Source organism: Arachis hypogaea, chromosome 13, assembly GCF_003086295.3.
Source record: "Arachis hypogaea cultivar Tifrunner chromosome 13, arahy.Tifrunner.gnm2.J5K5, whole genome shotgun sequence".
In the NCBI taxonomy this organism is placed as follows: Eukaryota; Viridiplantae; Streptophyta; class Magnoliopsida; order Fabales; family Fabaceae; genus Arachis; species Arachis hypogaea.
This window is the reverse complement of record NC_092048.1, coordinates 112,805,068-112,824,562: the sequence shown is the minus strand read 5'-3', so window position 1 is coordinate 112,824,562 and position 19,495 is coordinate 112,805,068. Positions and strand designations below refer to the sequence as shown.

The following is a 19,495-nucleotide window of genomic DNA, read 5'->3' as shown; positions in this document are numbered from 1 at the left end:
TTTTTATTTCCGCATTATTCTTATTTCTGCTTTATTATTATTATTATTATTATTTGGTCTCATAAAATCTTGTTAGATTTTATGTATATACAAATCGTAATATATAACTCAAAATCTACTAATAGCCATAGCACCAAGACTTTTCGGTTTTTATGGCCACTCCAAACAAAACAGAACGTCTATTCTAATTTAGAGACAATTTTCCACGTTTATTTCCACTTTGTTGGGCGAGGCGGTTTGACATAACTGAATGTCCAATCCACCATATAACGCAAGCCATGATTGACATGCCACTCCTCCCATTTTACTGCACATAGTTTACCCAAACTGTGACAACAATCATATATCCAATGATTTCTTTCAACTTTCCACACGTGCAATTATATCCAATTCATAATTTAAAGATTGATAAAACTTTTATTTTTATAAATAGCATATTAAAATTGGTATTTAATAGATAATGTTTTAAAAATTATAACACTTATGTTTGGTATATCAATAAAATTAATTTTTAATAAACACAAACAACAATAATTATATTTAATAAAATAAATTTTAAAATATCTTTGAAAAGTATTTTTTTTATACTTTTTAAAGCAATCTAAATTTTTCCAAAATTATAAGTGCAACTAAACACAAAATAGTTTACCGAATCTAAATTTTCTTGATTTATTTTTTCCTTTAACGAGAGAAGTTGCTACACAATACGCGAATTCATTCTTGTTGGACATCATAAAAAAAGGAGAGAAGATGCGGATAAAAACCATGAGATCCGTTGATAATAGTTATCGACCTGGTTTCATTTAGCATCATTCTTCTTATGGTTTATATGATTCTTATTTGGAAATGAGAATTAGTCGTATGATTCCATAAGCAAAGAGACATGAGAGGGCTGAAGATGTGACCACCACCGTATATGGCAAAAACAAAATGGCAACAAGTCTGTCATATGAGCATTTCATAGTAAAAAATAATAATTAAACTTAAATAATTCTTAGCTTAGCTTCTTGTCGTTGGCCGCCTACATGGTCATACATACATACGTGAGTTCCTTTAATTTCTTATTTTTTTATAAAAAAATATTTATTTTTTCTTCTTAGACTATGTCATATTGTGTCTTGCAAACAACGTAAAGAAAAATTGAACAGATTCCGTTCTCGTTGCTTGATTCAGTTCCCTCAATTAAAGAATGCAAGTTCTTTGTTCAACAATCTTGTCTTATGGGTTGCATGAATTTCAAACTAGAATATTGATTAACTCTATAATAATAATAATAATAATAATAATAATAATAATAATAAGAATAAGAAGAAGAAGAGAGGTATGTATATAATAATAACTCACATGGCGCCACGTAAGAGAGGTATATATATATATATATATATATATATATATATGTGCGCGCGCGCTCTCTCTTTTTAATAACTAAAAATAAAAATATTTGTCCCCTTAATCTATGGCCATGTCGTCCTGCATCAGATCACATCATTTTAGAATCTGCACAAAAATAATGTAGAATATATTTTGGTGTTAGGATAGTATAAAGTGTTTTGTTACGTAGATAATGACTTTTGTAAACAATGTGAATAATAAGCTTTAGAATTGATTTAATAAAGCAAAAAAATATTCTACTCCTAAATTATTACCTAAATCTTAACATTAAGATAATAAATTAATAATTTATATAAAATTCGGTCAAACCGTAATTAATTAAATAATAAATTAAATAGAAGCGAATATGGTTAGAAAATTTAACAATCGAAATTTGATAATTTAAATATGATATTTGGACTCAGTGAATTTTTTTGAGTCGGAAAACATAGTTTTCTGAATAAAAAAGCGTACTGGAAATTTGATCGACAGTACCGGCTGCGATCTGTCCGATACTGTGGCTGAGAAAATTAATTAGAAGAGAATAATTTTAAGAAATAAGAATTTATAATTTGGGAAGATAGAAATATTTAAAATACGATTTAAAACTCTAATCTTAAAAGTTTTGGGCCAACGGATTAAACCAAGTGAACCGGACTAAAGTGGACCCAAGACCTAATATATATAGACCTTAGTTATGAGCATTTCAGCTCATTAACCCTAAAGAAAGAGAAAGAGGCGCAGCTATGGAGAAGAGAGGAATAAGAGAGAAAATCCTAACTCCATCAAACTTCAAATCACCATAACTTTCTCTCCGGAACTCCGATTGACGAGCTGTTTGCGGCTATGCGTTCCTCTTCTCATCCTCTTCGATTCTTTCTAATTATTGTGGTGAGTATTCCATTCATCTCTGCTCAGTTTTCGAAATTCTCTACTGTTACGCGTTTTTGGATAGTTAGTATTAAAATCTTGTGATTTTGGTTGTTTAGAAATACTCTAACATAGATTCTAAGTGGGTTCTATCTCTATTTCATATGGACTAAGGTGAGAAGTGCTCAAACCCTTGTGATTTATCATTTTCATGAACCCTAGGTTGATTGTAAGTGTGAAATTGATTATGTTAGAGTATTGGTTGATTTTGGTGCATAATTGGGTGGTTGGTGTTGCTTGTGGAGCTTTGGTGAGGCTTGGAGTTAAGGGTTGGTGGAGACTTCCAAGAAGAAGCTCAATTATTTTGGCTACAAGAGGTACGGTTTAAGTTTCATTTAAGTACCGTGTGGTGTGATGAGAATTCCTAAGCTAGATGCCCCTAAGATTAAGTTTGGATTGTGTAAATAGTTGGTACTAATATACATCATTTGCATATGTTTGAATTGTTTGGGTTTGCCTATTTGTTTGGATTGCTATATCATATATGCTATGTTACCTGACTATATGCTATCTGTTCTACTTGTACCTTATTTGTGTATTACTTGTCTATATTGATTGTGTTTGTACAATTGAGAGGTCCCTCATGCTGGTGTCAATTGACGCTGAGGGCTATTCTTATTGAAATAGAATAATGATATGATTAATTTAAAATGATGATTATTGAATGAGATAATTTGAGTTCCCTGGATAGACGTAGTGAAGTGATTTCACTACTCCAGGTTGATATTGAGATAATTTGAGTTTCTTGGGTAGACGCAGTGAAGTGACTTCACTTGCTCTAGGTGAGAATATGAAGTATTGATATAGAATTATTGAGACAAAGTAACTGGTGATGGTTTGGCTTATGATTCTGATTCTGATTTGTCGGAGAGTTAGAAAGTTGGGAAGCATAAGAAATATGAATTAAATTTAGCATTTCCTTATGACAGATGCCTATTAATGGATTAGCAAGAACATAGGATGAATATTTGGTGAAATAAAATTTAGGATGCTTTGTAAGTTTTTATTACAATGCATTGTATATATTTGGCATTTTTACCGTACTGGGAACTGATGAGCGGATAATTTATACCCTTTTTGGCATTGTTTTTACATAGTTTTTAGTATGTTTTAGTTACTTTTTATTATATTTTTATTAGTTTTTATGCAAAAATTATATTTCTAGACTTTACTATGAGTTTTTGTGTTTTTTTTGTAATTTCAGGTATTTTCTGGCTGAAATTGAGGGTCCTGAGCAAAAATCTGACTCAGAGGCTGAGAAAGGACTGCAAATGCTGTTGGATTCTGACCCTCCTGCACTCAAAGTGGACTTTCTGGAGCTACAGAAGCCCAATTGGCGCGCTCTCAATTGCGTTCGAAAGTAAACATCTTGGGCTTTCCAGCAATATATAATAGTCCATACTTTTCCCGAGATTTGATGGCCGAAACTGGCGTTCAAACACCCACCAGAGACCCTTTTCTGGCGTAAAATGCCAGAACTGGAGTTAAACGCCCAAACTGGCACCCAAGCTGGCGTTTAACTCCAAGAATGGCCTATGCATGTGAAAGCTTCAAAGTTCAGCCTAAACACTCACCAAGTGGGCCCCGGAAGTGAATTTCTGCACTATCTGCACTTAGTTACTTATTTTCTGTAATCCCTAGTAACTAATTTAGTATAAATAGCAGTTTTTACTATTGTATTCGCATGCTTTATCATCTTTGATATACTTTTGGAACAGACTTTTATGTTACGTTTTGGAGGCTGGCCATTCGGCCATGCCTAGACCTCTTTCTCTTATGTATTTTCTACGGTGGAGTTTCTACACCTCATAGATTAAGGTGTGGAGCTCTGCTATTCTTCATGAATTAATGCAAGTACTATTGTTTCTCTTTCAATTCACGCCTACTTCTTCTCCAAGATATACTCTCGTACTTAATTCAGTTAAGTCAGAATGAAGGGGTGACCCGTGACAATCATCCACTATCTTCGTTACTCGCTTAGCCAAGATCTGCGTGCCTGACAACCACAAGCGGTCTACATGATATTCAACGTAGTCATTGAACGACAGCCGGAGTATATTCTCTTGGGTCTCTGATCTACGGACCGAGTCTGGAAGATTAGAACCTTCGTGGTATAGGCTAGAACCAATTAGCAGCATTCTTGAGATCCGAAAAGTCTAAACCTTGTCTGTGGTATTCCGAGTAGGACATAGGAAGGGATGTCTGTGACGAGCTTCAAACTCGCGAATGTTGGGCGCAGTGACAGTGTGCAAAAGGATAGAGAGATCCTATTCCGACGCTAGTGAGAACCGACAGATGATTAGCCATGCGGTAGCTGTACCTGGTATTTTTCATTCGAGACGAGAAATTCGACAGTTGATTAGCTGTGCAGAAATAGTACCTGGTATTTTTCATCCGAGAGGATCATACAGCTTGCCATGAAAGGGAGCACGCATGATTGGAAGAAGACAATAGGAAAGCAGAGGTTCAGAAGCAACAAGGCATCTCCAAACGCTTATCTGAAATTCCCACCAATGAATTACATAAGTATCTTATTTTATGTTTTATTTATCTTTTAATTATCAAAACCTCATAACCATTTGAATCCGCCTGACTAAGATTTACAAGATGACCATAGCTTGCTTCAAGCCGACAATCTCCGTAGGATCGACCCTTACTCACGTAAGGTATTACTTGGACGACCCAGTGCACTTGCTGGTTAGTTGTATCGGAGTTGTGAAAAATGTGATCACAATTCTGTGCACCAAGTTTTTGGCACCGTTGCAGGGGAATGTTCGAGTTTGGACAACTGACGGTTCATCTTGTTGCTTAGATTGGGTAATTTTATTTTATGTTTAAGCTTTTTATTTTTATTTTCGAAAAAAAAATATTTTGTTCTTCATAAAAAATTTTTAAGAATGAATTCTAGAGCTTCTTGAGATATGTTGAAGCCTGGCTGGCTGTTAAGCCATGTCTAATCTTTTGGACCGAGGTTTCCACTTTCCATTGTAGAAAGGACATGTCTGTATTTGTTATGCCATGTCTAATTCTTTTGGACCGAAACTTTAGACTAACATTGCACGAATCCTGGAATTCTTATTAAAATTTTTGAATTTCTTTAATTTCTAATTCCAAAATTTTTTTGAAAAATATACAAATTTTTTTTTAATAAAACCATAAAAACAAAAAAAAATTTTGTGTTTCTTGTTTGAGTCTAATGTCAAATTTTAAGTTTGGTGTCAATTGCATTTTTTAATTTTCTTAAAATTTTCGAAAATTCATGCATCATGTTCTTCTTTGATCTTCAAGTTGTTCTTGATGATTTCCCTTGTTTGATTTTTAATTTTTCTTGTTTTGTATCTTTTCTTGTTTTTCATATGCATTTTCGAATTCATAGTGTCTAAACATTAAAAATTTCTAAGTTTGGTGTCTTGCATGCGTTTCTTTTCTTAAAAATTTTCAAAAATATGTTCTTGATGTTCATCATGATCTTCAAAGTGGTCTTGGTGTTCATCTTGACATTCAAAGTGTTCTTGCATGCATTATTTATTTTAATCTTAAATTTTTATGTCTTGTGTCATTTTGTTATTTTCTCTCTCCTCATTAAAATTCAAAAATAAAAAATAATATCTTTCCCTTATTTTACTCATAAATTTCGAAATTTTGGGTTGACTTAGTCAAAAATTTTCAAAATTTAGTTGTTTCTTGTTAGTCAAGTCAAAATTTCAATTTAAAAACTTTATCTTTTCAAATCTTTTTCAAAAATCAAATCTTTTTCATTTTTCTTTCATGATTTTCGAAATTTTTTTTAATTAATTTTTAAAATCTTTCTCTTAATTTTATTTCATAATTTTCGAAATTATTGCTAACATTTAATGTTTTTATTCAAAAATTTCAAGTTTGTTACTTTTCTGTTAAGAAAGGTTCAATCTTTAAATTCTAGAATCATATCTTTTAGTTTCTTGTTAGTCAAGTCATCAACTTTAATTTTAAAAATAAAATCTTTTTAATTTCTTTTTCAAATCTTTTTCAAAATAAATTTCAAATCATATCTTTTTCAAAATTTTAATTTCAAAATCTTTTTCTAACTTTTTATCTTTTCAAAATTTATTTTCAAATCTTTTTCAATTAACTACTTGCCTTTTTGTTTGATTTTAAAAGTTTACTAATTCTTATCTTTTTCAAAACCACCTAACTACTTTCTCTCTCTCTCTAATTTTCGAAAACCACTAACCACTTTTTCAAAATTCTTTTTAATTAACTAATTGTTTTAAATTCTAATTTTATTTTATTTCTTTTAATATTTTCGAAACTAAGTTAATTAATTAAATAAAAACAAAAATATTTTTCTTTTATTTTAAAATTAATATTCGAATACTCTCTCCCTCTCATCTCTTTCTATTTATTTTATTTATTTACTAACACTTCTCTTCTACTCATAATTCGAACCCTCTCTCTCTCTCTCTGTGTTCGAATTTCTTCTTCTTCATTCTCATTCTATTCTTCTTTTCCTTTGACACATAAAGGAATCTCTATACTGTGACATAGAGGATTCCTCTTCTTTTCTATTCTCTTCTTTTTCATATGAGCAGGAACAAGGATAAGAACATTCTTGTTGAAGTTGATCCTGAACCTAAAAGGACTCTGAAGAGGAAGCTAAGAGAAGCTAAAGCACAACACTCTGGAGAGGACCTTACAGAAATTTTCGAAAAATAAGTTTACATGGCAACCGAAATAGTGGAGATGCTAGGAAGGTGCTTGGTGACTTTACTTCACCAACTTCTGACTTCTATGGAAGAAGCATCTCAATTCCTGCAATTGGAGCAAACAACTTTGAGTTTAAGCCTCAATTAGTTTCTCTAATGCAGCAGAATTGCAAGTTTTATGGACTTCCATTGGAAGATCCTCATCAATTCTTAGCTGAATTCTTGTAAATCTGTGACACTGTTAAGACCAATGGGGTTAATCCCGAGGTCTACAGACTTATGATTTTTCCTTTTGCTGTAAGAGATAGAGCTAGGATATGGTTGGACTCACAACCTAAAGAAAGCTTGAACTCTTGGGAAAAGTTGGTCAATACTTTCTTGGCCAAATTCTTTCCACCTCAAAAGTTGAGCAAGCTTAGAGTGGAAGTCCAAACCTTCAGACAGAAGGAAGGTGAATCCCTCTATGAAGCTTGGAAAAGATACAAGCAATTGATCAGAAGGTGTCCTTCTGACATGCTTTCAGAATGGAGTATCTTATATATATTCTATGATGGTCTGTCTGAATTGTCCAAGATGTCATTGGACCACTCTGCTGGTGGATCTCTTCATCTGAAGAAAACGCCTGCAGAAGCCCAGGAACTCATTGAGATGGTTGTAAATAACCAGTTCATGTATACTTCTGAAAGAAATCCTGTGAATAATGGGATGATTGACGTTAGGATTTTTGCCAGTAAAGAATGTCATAAAAGCAGTCGTGTTGTAGATATAGTCTCTAAACCGACAAAAATCCCTTCCTACAAACGTTTTGGTTGTCACAAGTAACAAACCCCTTTTTAAAATTGATAACCGAGTATTTAAACCTCGGGTCATCTTCTCAAGGAATTACAGGGAGGTGTTCTTATTATTGATTATGAAAAAGTGTGTTTTTGGGGAATGTTGAGTTTGGGCAATGGGCACAGATATATTTAAATGACAAGTAAAATAAATAAATAACTGGAAACTAAACTCTTGGAAAGGTAAGAGAAATTGAAAGTCCTATCCTGGTTATCCTTATCAATTGTGATGAGAATTGGATTTTTCTCCCACTTTGTTATCCTCTAACTATGCAGGTAAGTTAAGTATATGAATTAATTCTGATTCCTCAGGTCCTAGTCTTTCCTTGGGAAAGGCTAGAGTTATTGGAACTTGAATTAATTCTTGAAGAATTCCAATTTTCAATCAACAATGAGTTTGATAACTCAAGTGTCTTCAATGACTCAACCAAAGCCAAAAGGGAAAAATGTCTACTTGAATGAAAATAATTTGGATACACAAAGAGCAGTAATAAATTAAAGAGAGCAATCATAAGTCTGAAAATACCTCAAATTATATCAAATAAAGAAATCAATTCTAACATAGAGTTCATAAATTAAATTGAGAAAGTAAATAAAAATAAAGAACCTGGGATTGAGAGTCACTCCTAAAACTAAGAGAAATCCTAAATCCTAATCCTAAGAGAGAGGAGAGAACCTCTCTCTCTAAAAGCTACATCTACCCCTAAAATTGTAAATATGAAAGCCTGATCACGAATGGATGTATTTCCCCACTTTATAGCCTCTAATCTGTGTTTTCTGGGACGCAAACTGGGTCAAAAACAGTCCAGAATTCGCTGGTTTCGAATTTTGCCACGCTGGATTTCTGTCACTGTGACGTGACCGCATGGATCACGCGGTCGCGTCGCCTAGTGTCAGGGGAACTATAACATATTATATATCAAATCGAAGCCCCGAACGTTAGCTTTCCAACGCAACTGGAACCGCGTCGTTTGGACCTCTGTAGCTAAAGTTATAGCCGTTTGAGTGCAGAGAGGTCAGGCTGGACAGCTTAGCAATTTCTCCAACTTCTTGCATTCCTTCCACTTTTGCATGCTTTCTTCCCATCCTCCAAGCCATTCCTGCCTTATAATATCTGTAAACACTTAACACACATATCAAGGCATCTAATGGTAATAAGAGAGGATTAATAATAAGCAATTATAAGATCAAAGAAGCATGTTTTCAATCAAAACACATAATTAGGAAGGAAATATAAAACCATGCAAATAGTATGAATAAGTGGGTAAAGAGTTGGTAAAAACCACTCAATTGAGCACAAGATAAACCATAAAATAGTGGTTTATTAATGACTCAGAAGAAAGGAGTTCTTGATATTGACACTCTGAATGCTATATTGGCTCAGAATAAAATATTGACTCAGCAAGTCAATATGTTTTCTCAGAATCTGACTAGAACACAAGCTGCATTCGGCAGTACTAAAGAGGCCGCCTTTGAAGGAGAAACTTATGACCCTGAGAATCTTGCAATGGAAGAGGTGAATTACATGGGAGAATCCTATGGAAACACCTACCATCCTTCATGGAGGAATTATCCAAATTTCTCATGGAATGATCAACAGAAGCCTCAACAAGGCTTCCATAATAATAATGGTGAGAAAACTCGGTTTGGCAATAGCAAACTTTTTCCATCATCTTCTGAGCAACAGACAGAGAATTCTAAGCAGAACCTCTCCAACTTAGCAACCATAGTTTCTGATCTATCTAAGACCACTCTCAGTTTCATAACTGAAACAAGGTCCTCCATCAGAAATTTGGAGGCACAAGTGGGTCAGTTGAGTAAAAGAGTGACTGAAACTCCTCCTAGTACTCTCCGAAGTAATACAGAAGAGAATCCAAAAAGAGAGTGCAAGGCCATAACCATATCCAAAGTGGCCGAACCTATAGAGGAGGAAGAGGCAGTGATTTCCAGTGAGGAGGACCTCAATGGACGTCCACTGACCAATAAGGAGTTCCCTATTGAGGAACCAAAGGAATCTGAGGCTCATATAGAGACCATAGAAATTCCATGGAACTTATTGTTGTAATTCACCAGCTCTGATAAGTATTCTTCCTCTGAAGAAGATGAAGATATTGTTGAAGAACAAGTAGCTCAGCATCTAGGAGTAATCATGAAGCTGAATGCCATGTTATTTGGTAATGAGACTTGGGAGGATGAACCTCCATTGCTCATCAATGAGCTGAATGCTTTGGTTCAACTGAAATTACCTCAGAAGAAATCGAATCCTGAAAAATTCTTAATACCCTGTACCATAGGCACCATGACCTTTGAGAAGGCTCTGTGTGACCTGGGGTCAGGTATAAACCTTATGCCACTCTCTGTAATGGAGAAACGAAGGATTTTTGATGTACAAGCTGCAAGAATCTCATTAGAGATGGCAGACAAGTCAATGAAACAGGCTTATGGACTTGTAGAGGATGTCTTAGTAAAGGTTGAAGGCCTGTACATCCCTGCTGATTTCATAATCCTAGACACTGGGAAGGATGAGGATGAATCCATCATCCTTGGAAGACCCTTCCTAGCCACAGCAAGGGCTGTGATTGATGTGGACAGAGGAGAGTTAGTCCTTCAATTGAATAAGGACCACCTTATGTTTAAGGCTCAAGGATCTTCTTCTGTAACCATGGAAAGGAAGCATGAAAAGCTTCTCTCAATACAGAGTCAAACAGAGCCCCCACACTCAACTTCTAAGTTTGGTGTTGGGAGGCCACCATTAAGCTCTGAGTCTCTGTGAAGCTCTCTAAGAGCTCACTGTCAAGCTATTGACATTAAAGAAACGCTTATTGGGAGGCAACCTAATGTTATTTAATTATATTTATTTTTATAGACATTTGTTTTCCATTGTTATTTTATGTTTTCTTTAGGTAGATGTTCAGCCTGGTGTTTAATGCTAGAAAAGGTAGCAGAGATGGCGTTAAACGCCAAAAATGGCACACAGAGGGCGTTTAAATGCTAGAGAGGTGCAGGGACCAGAATTCCTTGACACCTCAGGATCTGTGAACCCCACAGGATTTCCACCTACCCTAACTCTCTTCTTCTCTCCTCTTCACACCTTTCCATAACACTCTTCCCCAAATATCCTTGACCAATCACATCAATACCCATTCTCCAAACACCACTCACCTATCAAATCCTACCCTCTTCACCACTCACATCTATCCACTACTCCCCAAAAACCCATCATAAAATCCCACCTACCTCACCATTAAAATTCAAAATATTTCCCTCCCAAACCCAACCCCTTCATACACGACTTCCCTCTCTCTCTTACCCTATAAATACCCCTCCTTACCACCTTCAATTTCACATTTCATAAACACTTAAACCCCCCTTGGCCGAATCCAACACACCCATCTATCCCCTCCATTTCTTCTTCTTCTCCTCCTTTCTCTCTTTTTTTTTGCTCGAGTAGGAGCAAACCTTTTAAGTTTGGTATGGGAAAAAGCTCTACTTTTTATTTTTCCATAACCATTAATGGCACCTAAGGCCGGAGAAACCTCTAGAAAGAGGAAAGGGAAGGCAATTGCTTCTACCTCCGAGTCATGGAAGATGGAGAGATTCATCTCAAAGGTCCATCAAGACCACTTCTATGAAGTTGTGGCCAAGAAAAGGGTGATTCCTGAAGTCCCCTTCATGCTCAAAAAGAGTGAATATCCGGAGATCCGACGTGAAGTTCGAAGAAGAGGTTGGGAAGCTCTCACCAACCCCATCCAACAAGTCAGAATCTTAATGGTTCAAGAGTTCTATGCTAATGCATGGATCACTAAGAACCATGATCAAAGTATGAACTCGAACCCAAGGAATTGGCTCACAATAGTTCGGGGAAAATACTTGGATTTCAGTCCGGAAAATGTGAGGTTGGCATTTAACTTGCCAGTGATGCAAGGAGATCCTCATCCTTTTACTAGAAAGGTCAACTTTGATCAAAGGTTGGATCAAGTCCTCATGGACATCTGTGTGGAAGGAGCTCAATGGAAGAGAGACTTCAAAGGCAAGCTGGTTCAACTGAGAAGGCTTGACCTCAAGCCTGTGGCTAGAGGATGGTTAGAGTTCATCCAATGCTCTATCATCCGTACTAGCAACCGATCTGAAGTTACAATAGACTGGGCTATCATGATCCATAGTATCATGATTGGAGAGCAAGTAGAAGTTCATGAGATCATACCTCTAGAACTATATAAGGTGGCAGACAAACCCTCCACTTTGGCAAGGTTAGCCTTCCTCATCTCATCTGTAACCTATGCAATTCAGTAGGAATTGTCATAGAGGAAGATATCCTCATTGAAGAGGACAAACCCATCATTAAAAAGAGGATGGATCAAACAAGAGAGCCCACTCATGGACCTCAACAAGAGCATGAGAAAATTCCTCATCAAGAAATCCCTGAGATACCTCAAGGGATATACTTTCTTCCACAAAACTATTGGGAGTAACTAAACACCTCTTTAGGAGATTTGAGTTCCAACATGGAGCAATTAAGAGTGGAGCACCAAGAGCACTCCATCATCCTCCATGAAATCAGAGAGGACCAAAAGAGCCATGAGGGAAGAGCAACAAAGGCAAGGAAGAGACATTGAGGAGCTCAAGCACTCCATAAGATCTTCAAGTGGAAGAACTAGCTGCCGCCACTAAGGTGGACCCGTTCTTTAATTTCCTTGTTCTTATCTTTCTGTTTTTCAGTTTCTATGCTTTATGTTTTGTCTATGTTTTTGTCTTTATTACATGATCATTAGTGTTTAGTGTCTATGCCTCAAAGCTATGAATGTCCTATGAATCCTTCACCTTTCTTAAATAAAAAATATTTTCTGAAAAAGAAAAAGAAGTACATGAATTTCAAATTCTATCTTGAAAATAGTTTAATTATTTTGATGTGGTGGCAATACTTTTTGTTTTCTGAATGAATGCCTGAACAGTACATATTTTTTACAGTAAAGTTTATGAATGTTAAAATTGTTGGCTCTTGAAAGAATAATGAAAAAAGAGAAATGTTATTGATAATCTGAAAAATCATAAAATTGATTCTTGAAGCAAGAAAAAGCAGTGAAAAGCAAAAGCTTGCGAGAAAAAGGCAAAAAAATGGCAAAAAATAAAAAAAAAGCAAGCAGAAAAAGCCAATAATCCTTTAAACTAAAAGGCAAGGGTAAAAAGGATACAAAGCTTTGAGCATTAATGGATAGGAGGGCCCAAAGGAATAAAATCCTGGCCTAAGCGGCTAAATCGAGCTGTCCTTAACCATGTTCTTGTGGCGTGAAGGTGTCAAGTGAAAAGCTTGAGACTGACCGGTTAAAGTCGTGGTCCAAAGCAAAAAAGAGTGTGCTTAAGAGCTCTGGGCACCTCTAACTGGGGGCTCTAGCAAAGCTGAGTCATAATCTGAAAAGGTTCACCCAGTTATGTGTCTATGGCATTTATGTATCCGGTGGTAATACTGGAAAATAAAATGCTTAGGGTCACGGCCAAGACTCATAAAATAGTTGTGTTCAAAAATCAACATACTGAACTAGGAGAATCAATAACACTATCTAAATTCTGAGTTCCTATGGATGCCAATCATTCAGAACTTCAAAGGATAAAGTGAGATGCCAAAACTATTCAAGAGACAAAAAGTTACAAGTCCCGATCATCTGATTGGGGCTATGTTTCATTGATATTTTGGAATTTATAGTATATTCTCTTCTTTTTATCCTATTTGATTTTTAGTTGCTTGGGGACAAACAACAATTTAAGTTTGGTGTTGTGATGAGCGGATAATTTATACGCTTTTTGGCATTGTTTTTAGTATGTTTTTAGTAGAATCTAGTTACTTTTAGGGATGTTTTTATTAGTTTTTATGTTAAATTCACATTTCTGGACTTTACTATGAATTTGTATATTTTTCTGTGATTTCAGGTATTTTCTGGCTGAAATTGAGGGACTTGAGCAAAAATCAAATTCAGAGGTTGAAGAAGGACTGCTGATGCTGTTGGATTCTGACCTTCCTGCACTCAAAGTGGATTTTCTGGAGCTACAGAACTCCAAAAGGCGCGCTCTCAACAGCGTTGGAAAGTAGACATCCAGGGCTTTCCAGAAATATATAATAGTCTATACTTTGCCTGAGTTTAGACGACGCAAAAGGGCGTTGAACGCCAGTTCTATGCTGCAGTCTGGAGTTAAACGCCAGAAACACGTCACAAACCAGAGTTGAATGCCAAAAACACGTTACAACTTGGCGTTCAACTCCAAAAGAAGCCTCTACACGTATAAACTTTAAGCTCAGCCCAAGTACACACCAAGTGGGCCCCAGAAGTGGATTTATGCATCAATTACTTACTTCTGTAAACCCTAGTAACTAGTTTAGTATAAATAGGACTTTTTACTATTGTATTAGACATCTTGGGACGTCTAGTTCTTAGATCATGGGGGCTGGCCATTCGGCCATGCCTGAACCTTTCACTTATGTATTTTTCAACGGTAGAGTTTTTGCATTCCATAGATTAAGGTGTGGAGCTCTGCTGTTCCTCATGATTTAATGCAAAGTACTACTGTTTTATATTCAATCCAACTTATTCCGCTTCTAAGATATCCATTCGCACCCAAGAACATGATGGATGTGATGATTATGTGACGCTCATCATCATTCTCACTTATGAACGCGTGCCTGACAAACACTTCCGTTCTACATGTAAACAAGCTAGAATGAGTATCTCTTAGATATCTAATACAGAGGACCGAGTCCGAGATATTAGAATCTTCGTGGTATAAGTTAGAACCCATGGATGGCCATTCCTGAGATCCAAAAAGTCTAAACTTTGTCTGTGGTATTCCGAGTAGGATCTTCTTTGATCTGGATGAACCTCCACCTCTTCTCCAATCATGATGCTATGGATCATGATGGCCCGGTCTATAGTAACTTCAGACCGGTTGCTAGTGGGAATGATTGAGCGTTGAATGAACTCCAACCATCCTCTAGCTACAGGCTTAAGGTCCAGTCTTCTCAGTTGAACCGGTTTGCCTTTTGAGTCAATCTTCCATTGAGCTCCTTTCACACATATGTTCATGAGGACTTGATCCAACCTTTGATCAAAGTTGACTCTCCTTGTGTAGGGGCGTGCGTTCTCTTCCATCATTGGCAACTTGAACGCCAACCTCACAATTTCTGGACTAAAATCTAAGTATTTCCCCCGAATCATGGTGAGATAATTCTTTGGGTTCAGGTTTTTACTTTGATCATGGTTCCTAGTGATCCATGCATTAGCATAGAACTCTTGAACCATTAGAATTCCGACTTGTTAGATGGGGTTTGTTAGAACTTCTCAACCTCTTCTTTGGATCTCATGTCGGATCTCCGGATACTCATTTTTCTTGAGTTTGAAAGGGACCTCGGGGATCACCTTCTTCTTGGCCACAACATCATAGAAGTGGTCTTGATGGGCTTTGGAGATGAATCTTTCCATCTCCCATGACTCGGAGGTGGAAGCTTTTGTCTTCCCTTTCCCTTTTCTAGAGGATTCTCCGGTCTTAGGTGCCATCAATGGTAATGGAAAAATAAAAAGCTTATCCTTTTACCACACCAAACTTAGAATATTGCTCGCCCTCGAGCAAGAGAAGAAAGAAAAGAAGAAGAAGAAGAAGATATGGAAGAGAGGGAGAGAGGGTTGTGTTTTGGCCAAGAAGGGGATGAGAGGGTTGTGTTGTGTGAGAATGAAGAAGAATGGAGAGGTTTATATAGTGGAGGGAGAGGGGTTAAGGTTCGGCCATATGGGGTGGGTTTGGGTTGGAAAGTGATTTTGAATTTTGAAGGTAGGTGGGGTTTATGAGGTAGGTTTATGGGGAAGAGTGGATGGATGTGAGTGGTGAATAGGTAATAGGGAAGAGAGAGATTGAGGTCATTGGTGAAGGATTTTGGGGAAAGGTGTTTATTGGGAAGAGAGGATGAATGAGAAGAGGGGAGAGGATGAGTGGAGGTAGTGGGGATCCTGTGGGGTCCACAGATACTGAGATGATCCTGTGGGATCCACAGATCCTGAGGTGTCAAGGATTTACATCCCTGCACCATTAAGGCATGTAAAATGCCTTTGCATGCAATTCTGGCGTTTAAACGCCGAATTGATGCTTGTTCTGGGCATTCAACGCCCAGATGCAGCATGTTTCTGGCGTTGAACGCCAGTTCTATGCTTGTTTTTGGCGTTCAGCGCCAGCTTTCCTCAGTGTGCATTCCTGGCGTCTGAACACCAGGATGCTGCTTGTTTTTGGCGTTCAACTCCAGATCCATGCTCTGTTCTGGTGTTGAACGCTAGCCAGATGCTCCTTACTGGCGTTTAAACGCCAGTAAGCCCTTCCTCCAGGGTGTGATTTTTCTTCTGCTGTTTTTGATTCTGTTTTTAATTTTTCTATTTATTTTGTGACTCCACATGATCATGAACCTAATAAAACATGAAAGAACAATAGGAATGAAAATAAAATAAAAATTGGGTTGCCTCCTAACAAGTGCTTCTTTAATGTCAATAGCTTGACAGTGAGATCTCATGGAGCCTCACAGATGTTCAGAGCATTGTTGAGACTTCTCAACACCAAACTTAGAGTTTGGATATGGGATTTCAACACCAAACTTAGAGTTTGGTTGTGGCCTCCCAACACCAAACTTAGAGTTTGACTGTGGGGGCTCTGGTTGACTCTGCAGTGAGAGAAGCTTTTCATGCTTCTTCTCCATGGTTACAGAGATAGATCCTTGAGTTTTAAACATAAGATTGTCCTCATTTAGTTGAAGGATCAATTCTCCTCTGTCCACATCAATCACAGTTCTTGCTGTGGCTAGGAAGGGTCTTCCAAGGATGATGGCTTCATCCTCTTCCTTCCCAGTGTCTAGGATTATGAAATCAGCAGGGATGTAAAGGCCTTCAACCTTTACTGACACGTCCTCTACCTGACCATAAGCCTCTTTTCTTGAATTGTCTGCCATCTCTAATGAGATTCTAGCAGCTTGCACCTCAAAGATTCCCAGTTTCTCCATTACAGAGAGTGGCATGAGGTTTATTCCTGATCCAAGGTCACATAGAGCCTTCTCAAAGGTCATGGTGCCTATGGTACAAGGTATTAGGAACTTTCCAGGATCCTGTTTCTTCTGAGGCAATCTCAGTTGATCCAATACATTTAGTTCATTGGTGAACAGGGGAGGTTCATCTCCCCAAGTCTCATTACCAAATAGTTTGGCATTCATCTTCATGATTGCACCAAGGTACTTGGCAACTTGATCTTCAGTAACATCCTCATTCTCTTCAGAAGAAGAATACTCATCAGAGCTCATGAAGGGCATAAGGAGGTTCAATGGAATCTCTATGGTCTCTAAATGAGCCTCAGATTCCTTTGGTTCCTCAAAGGGAAACTCCTTGTTGATCACTGGACATCCCAGGAGGTCTTCCTCCTTGGGATTCACATCCTCCCCTTCCTCCTTGGATTCGGCCATGATGGTCATTTCAATGGCCTTGCACTCTCCTTTTGGATTTTCTTCTGTATTGCTTGGGAGAGTACTAGGAGGGGTTTCAGTGATTCTTTTACTCAGCTGGCCCACTTGTGCTTCCAGATTTCTAATGGAAGACCTTGTTTCATTCATGAAACTTAGAGTGGCCTTAGATAGATCAGAGACTAAATTTGCTAAGCTAGATAGATTCTGCTAAGAATTCTCTGTCTTTTGCTGAGTGGATGATGGAAAAGGCTTGCTATTGCTAAACCTATTTCTTTCACCATTATTAAAGCCTTGTTGAGGCTTTTGTTGATCCTTCCATGAAAGATTTGGGTGATTTCTCCATGAGGGATTATAGGTATTTCCATATGGTTCACTCATGTAATTCACCTCTGCTATTGCAGGATTCTCAGGATCATAAGCTTCTTCTTCAGAAGATGCCTCTTGAGTACTGTTGGATGCAGCTTGCATTCCATTCAGACTCTGGGAAATCATATTGACTTGCTGAGTTAATATTTTATTCTGAGCCAATATGGCATTCAGAGTATCAATTTCAAGAACTCCCTTCTTCTGAGGCGTCCCATTACTCACAGGATTCCTCTCAGAAGTGTACATAAACTGGTTATTAGCAACCATGTCAATGAGTTCTTGAGCTTCTGCAGGCGTTTTCTTTAGGTGAATGGATTCACCTGCAGAAGTATCCAATGACATCTTAGCTAATTCAGACAGACCATCATAGAATATATCCAGGATGGTCCATTCTGAAAGCATGTCAGAAGGACACTTTTTGGTCAGTTGCTTATATCTTTCCCAAGCTTCATAGAGGGATTCACCTTCTTTCTGTCTGAAGGTTTGAACATCTACTCTAAGCTTACTGAGCTTTTGAGGAGGAAAGAACTTGGCTAAGAAAGCCGTGACCAGCTTATCCCAAGAGTTCAGGCTATCTTTGGGTTGAGAGTCCAACCACACGCTAGCTCTGTCTCTTACAGCAAACGGGAAAAGCATAAGCCTGTAGACCTCGGGATCAAGCCCATTGGTCTTAACAGTATCACATATCTGCAAGAATTCAGTTAAGAACTGAAAAGGATCTTCAGATGGAAGTCCATGAAACTTGCAGTTCTGTTGCATCAGAGACACTAATTGAGGTTTAAGCTCAAAATTGTTTGCTCCAATGGCAGGGATTGAGATGCTTCTTCCATGTAAATTGGAATTAGGTGCAGTAAAGTCACCAAGAATCCTCCTTGCATTATTATTATTTTCGGCTGCCATCTCCTCTTCCTGTTCGAAAATTCCTGTAAGGTTGTCTCTGGATTATTGTATTTTAGCTTCTCTTAGTTTCCTTTTCAGAGTCCTTTCAGGTTCAGGATCTGCTTCAACAAGAATGTTCTTGTCCTTGCTCCTGCTCATATGACAAAGAAGAGAATAACAAAGAAAACATGAAATCCTCTATGTCACAGTATAGAGATTCCTTTGTGTGAGTAGAAGAAGAAAAGAATGTAATGTAAAGAAGAGAAGAGGAAGAACTCGAACACAGAGAGGGAGGTGGTGTTCGAATTTTTGGATGGGAGAGAGGTGTTAGTAGATGAATAAATAAATAGAAGGAGATGAGAGAGAGAATTTCGAAATTTAATTAAAATTAAATTTGAAAGTTAGATTTTGAAAATAAATTTTAAAAAGGAGTTGATGATTTTCGAAAATTAAAGGAAGAATAAAATTAAAATTAAAATTTAAAATAATTAATTAATTAAAAAGAAATTTTGAAAAAGGAGAGAGGGAATTTTCGAAAATGAGAGAGAGGATTAGTTAGGTAGTTTTGAAAAAGATATGATTGAAACAAAAAGATAAGATTGATTGAAAAAGTTTTGAAATTTGTTTTTGAAAAAGATATGATTGAAATTTAAAAAGATATGATTGAAACAAAAATATAAGATTTGAAAATCAATTTTAAAAAGATAAGAAGTTAGAAAAGATTTTGAAATTGAATTTGAAAAAAAGATATGATTGAAATTTTAAATTGAAGATTTGAAAAGAAAATTAAAAAGATTTGATTTTGAAAACTAAAGTTGATTACTTGACTAACAAGAAACTAAAAAGATATGATTCTAGAGTTTAAAGATTGAACCTTTCTTACTAGGCAAGTAACAACTTGAAATTTTTGAATCAATCACATTAAATTAAATGTTAGTAACTAATTCGAAAAT

The 19,495-nt window shown here is 36.7% G+C and overlaps 1 long non-coding RNA gene and 1 other non-coding gene across 2 annotated transcripts; both read left to right on the top strand.

The window, feature by feature from the left end:
- Positions 1-2,105: 2,105 nt before the first annotated feature.
- LOC140178176 (uncharacterized) lies at positions 2,106-4,084 on the top strand. Its single transcript, XR_011870427.1, has 3 exons — positions 2,106-2,262; positions 2,496-2,618; positions 3,506-4,084. It is a non-coding gene; the product is annotated as an uncharacterized lncRNA (long non-coding RNA).
- A 13,975-nt stretch (positions 4,085-18,059) lies between these two features.
- On the top strand, positions 18,060-18,167 carry LOC112739361 (small nucleolar RNA R71). The gene has a single exon (XR_003170299.1). It is a non-coding gene; the product is annotated as a small nucleolar RNA R71 (small nucleolar RNA).
- The last annotated feature ends 1,328 nt before the right edge of the window (positions 18,168-19,495 follow it).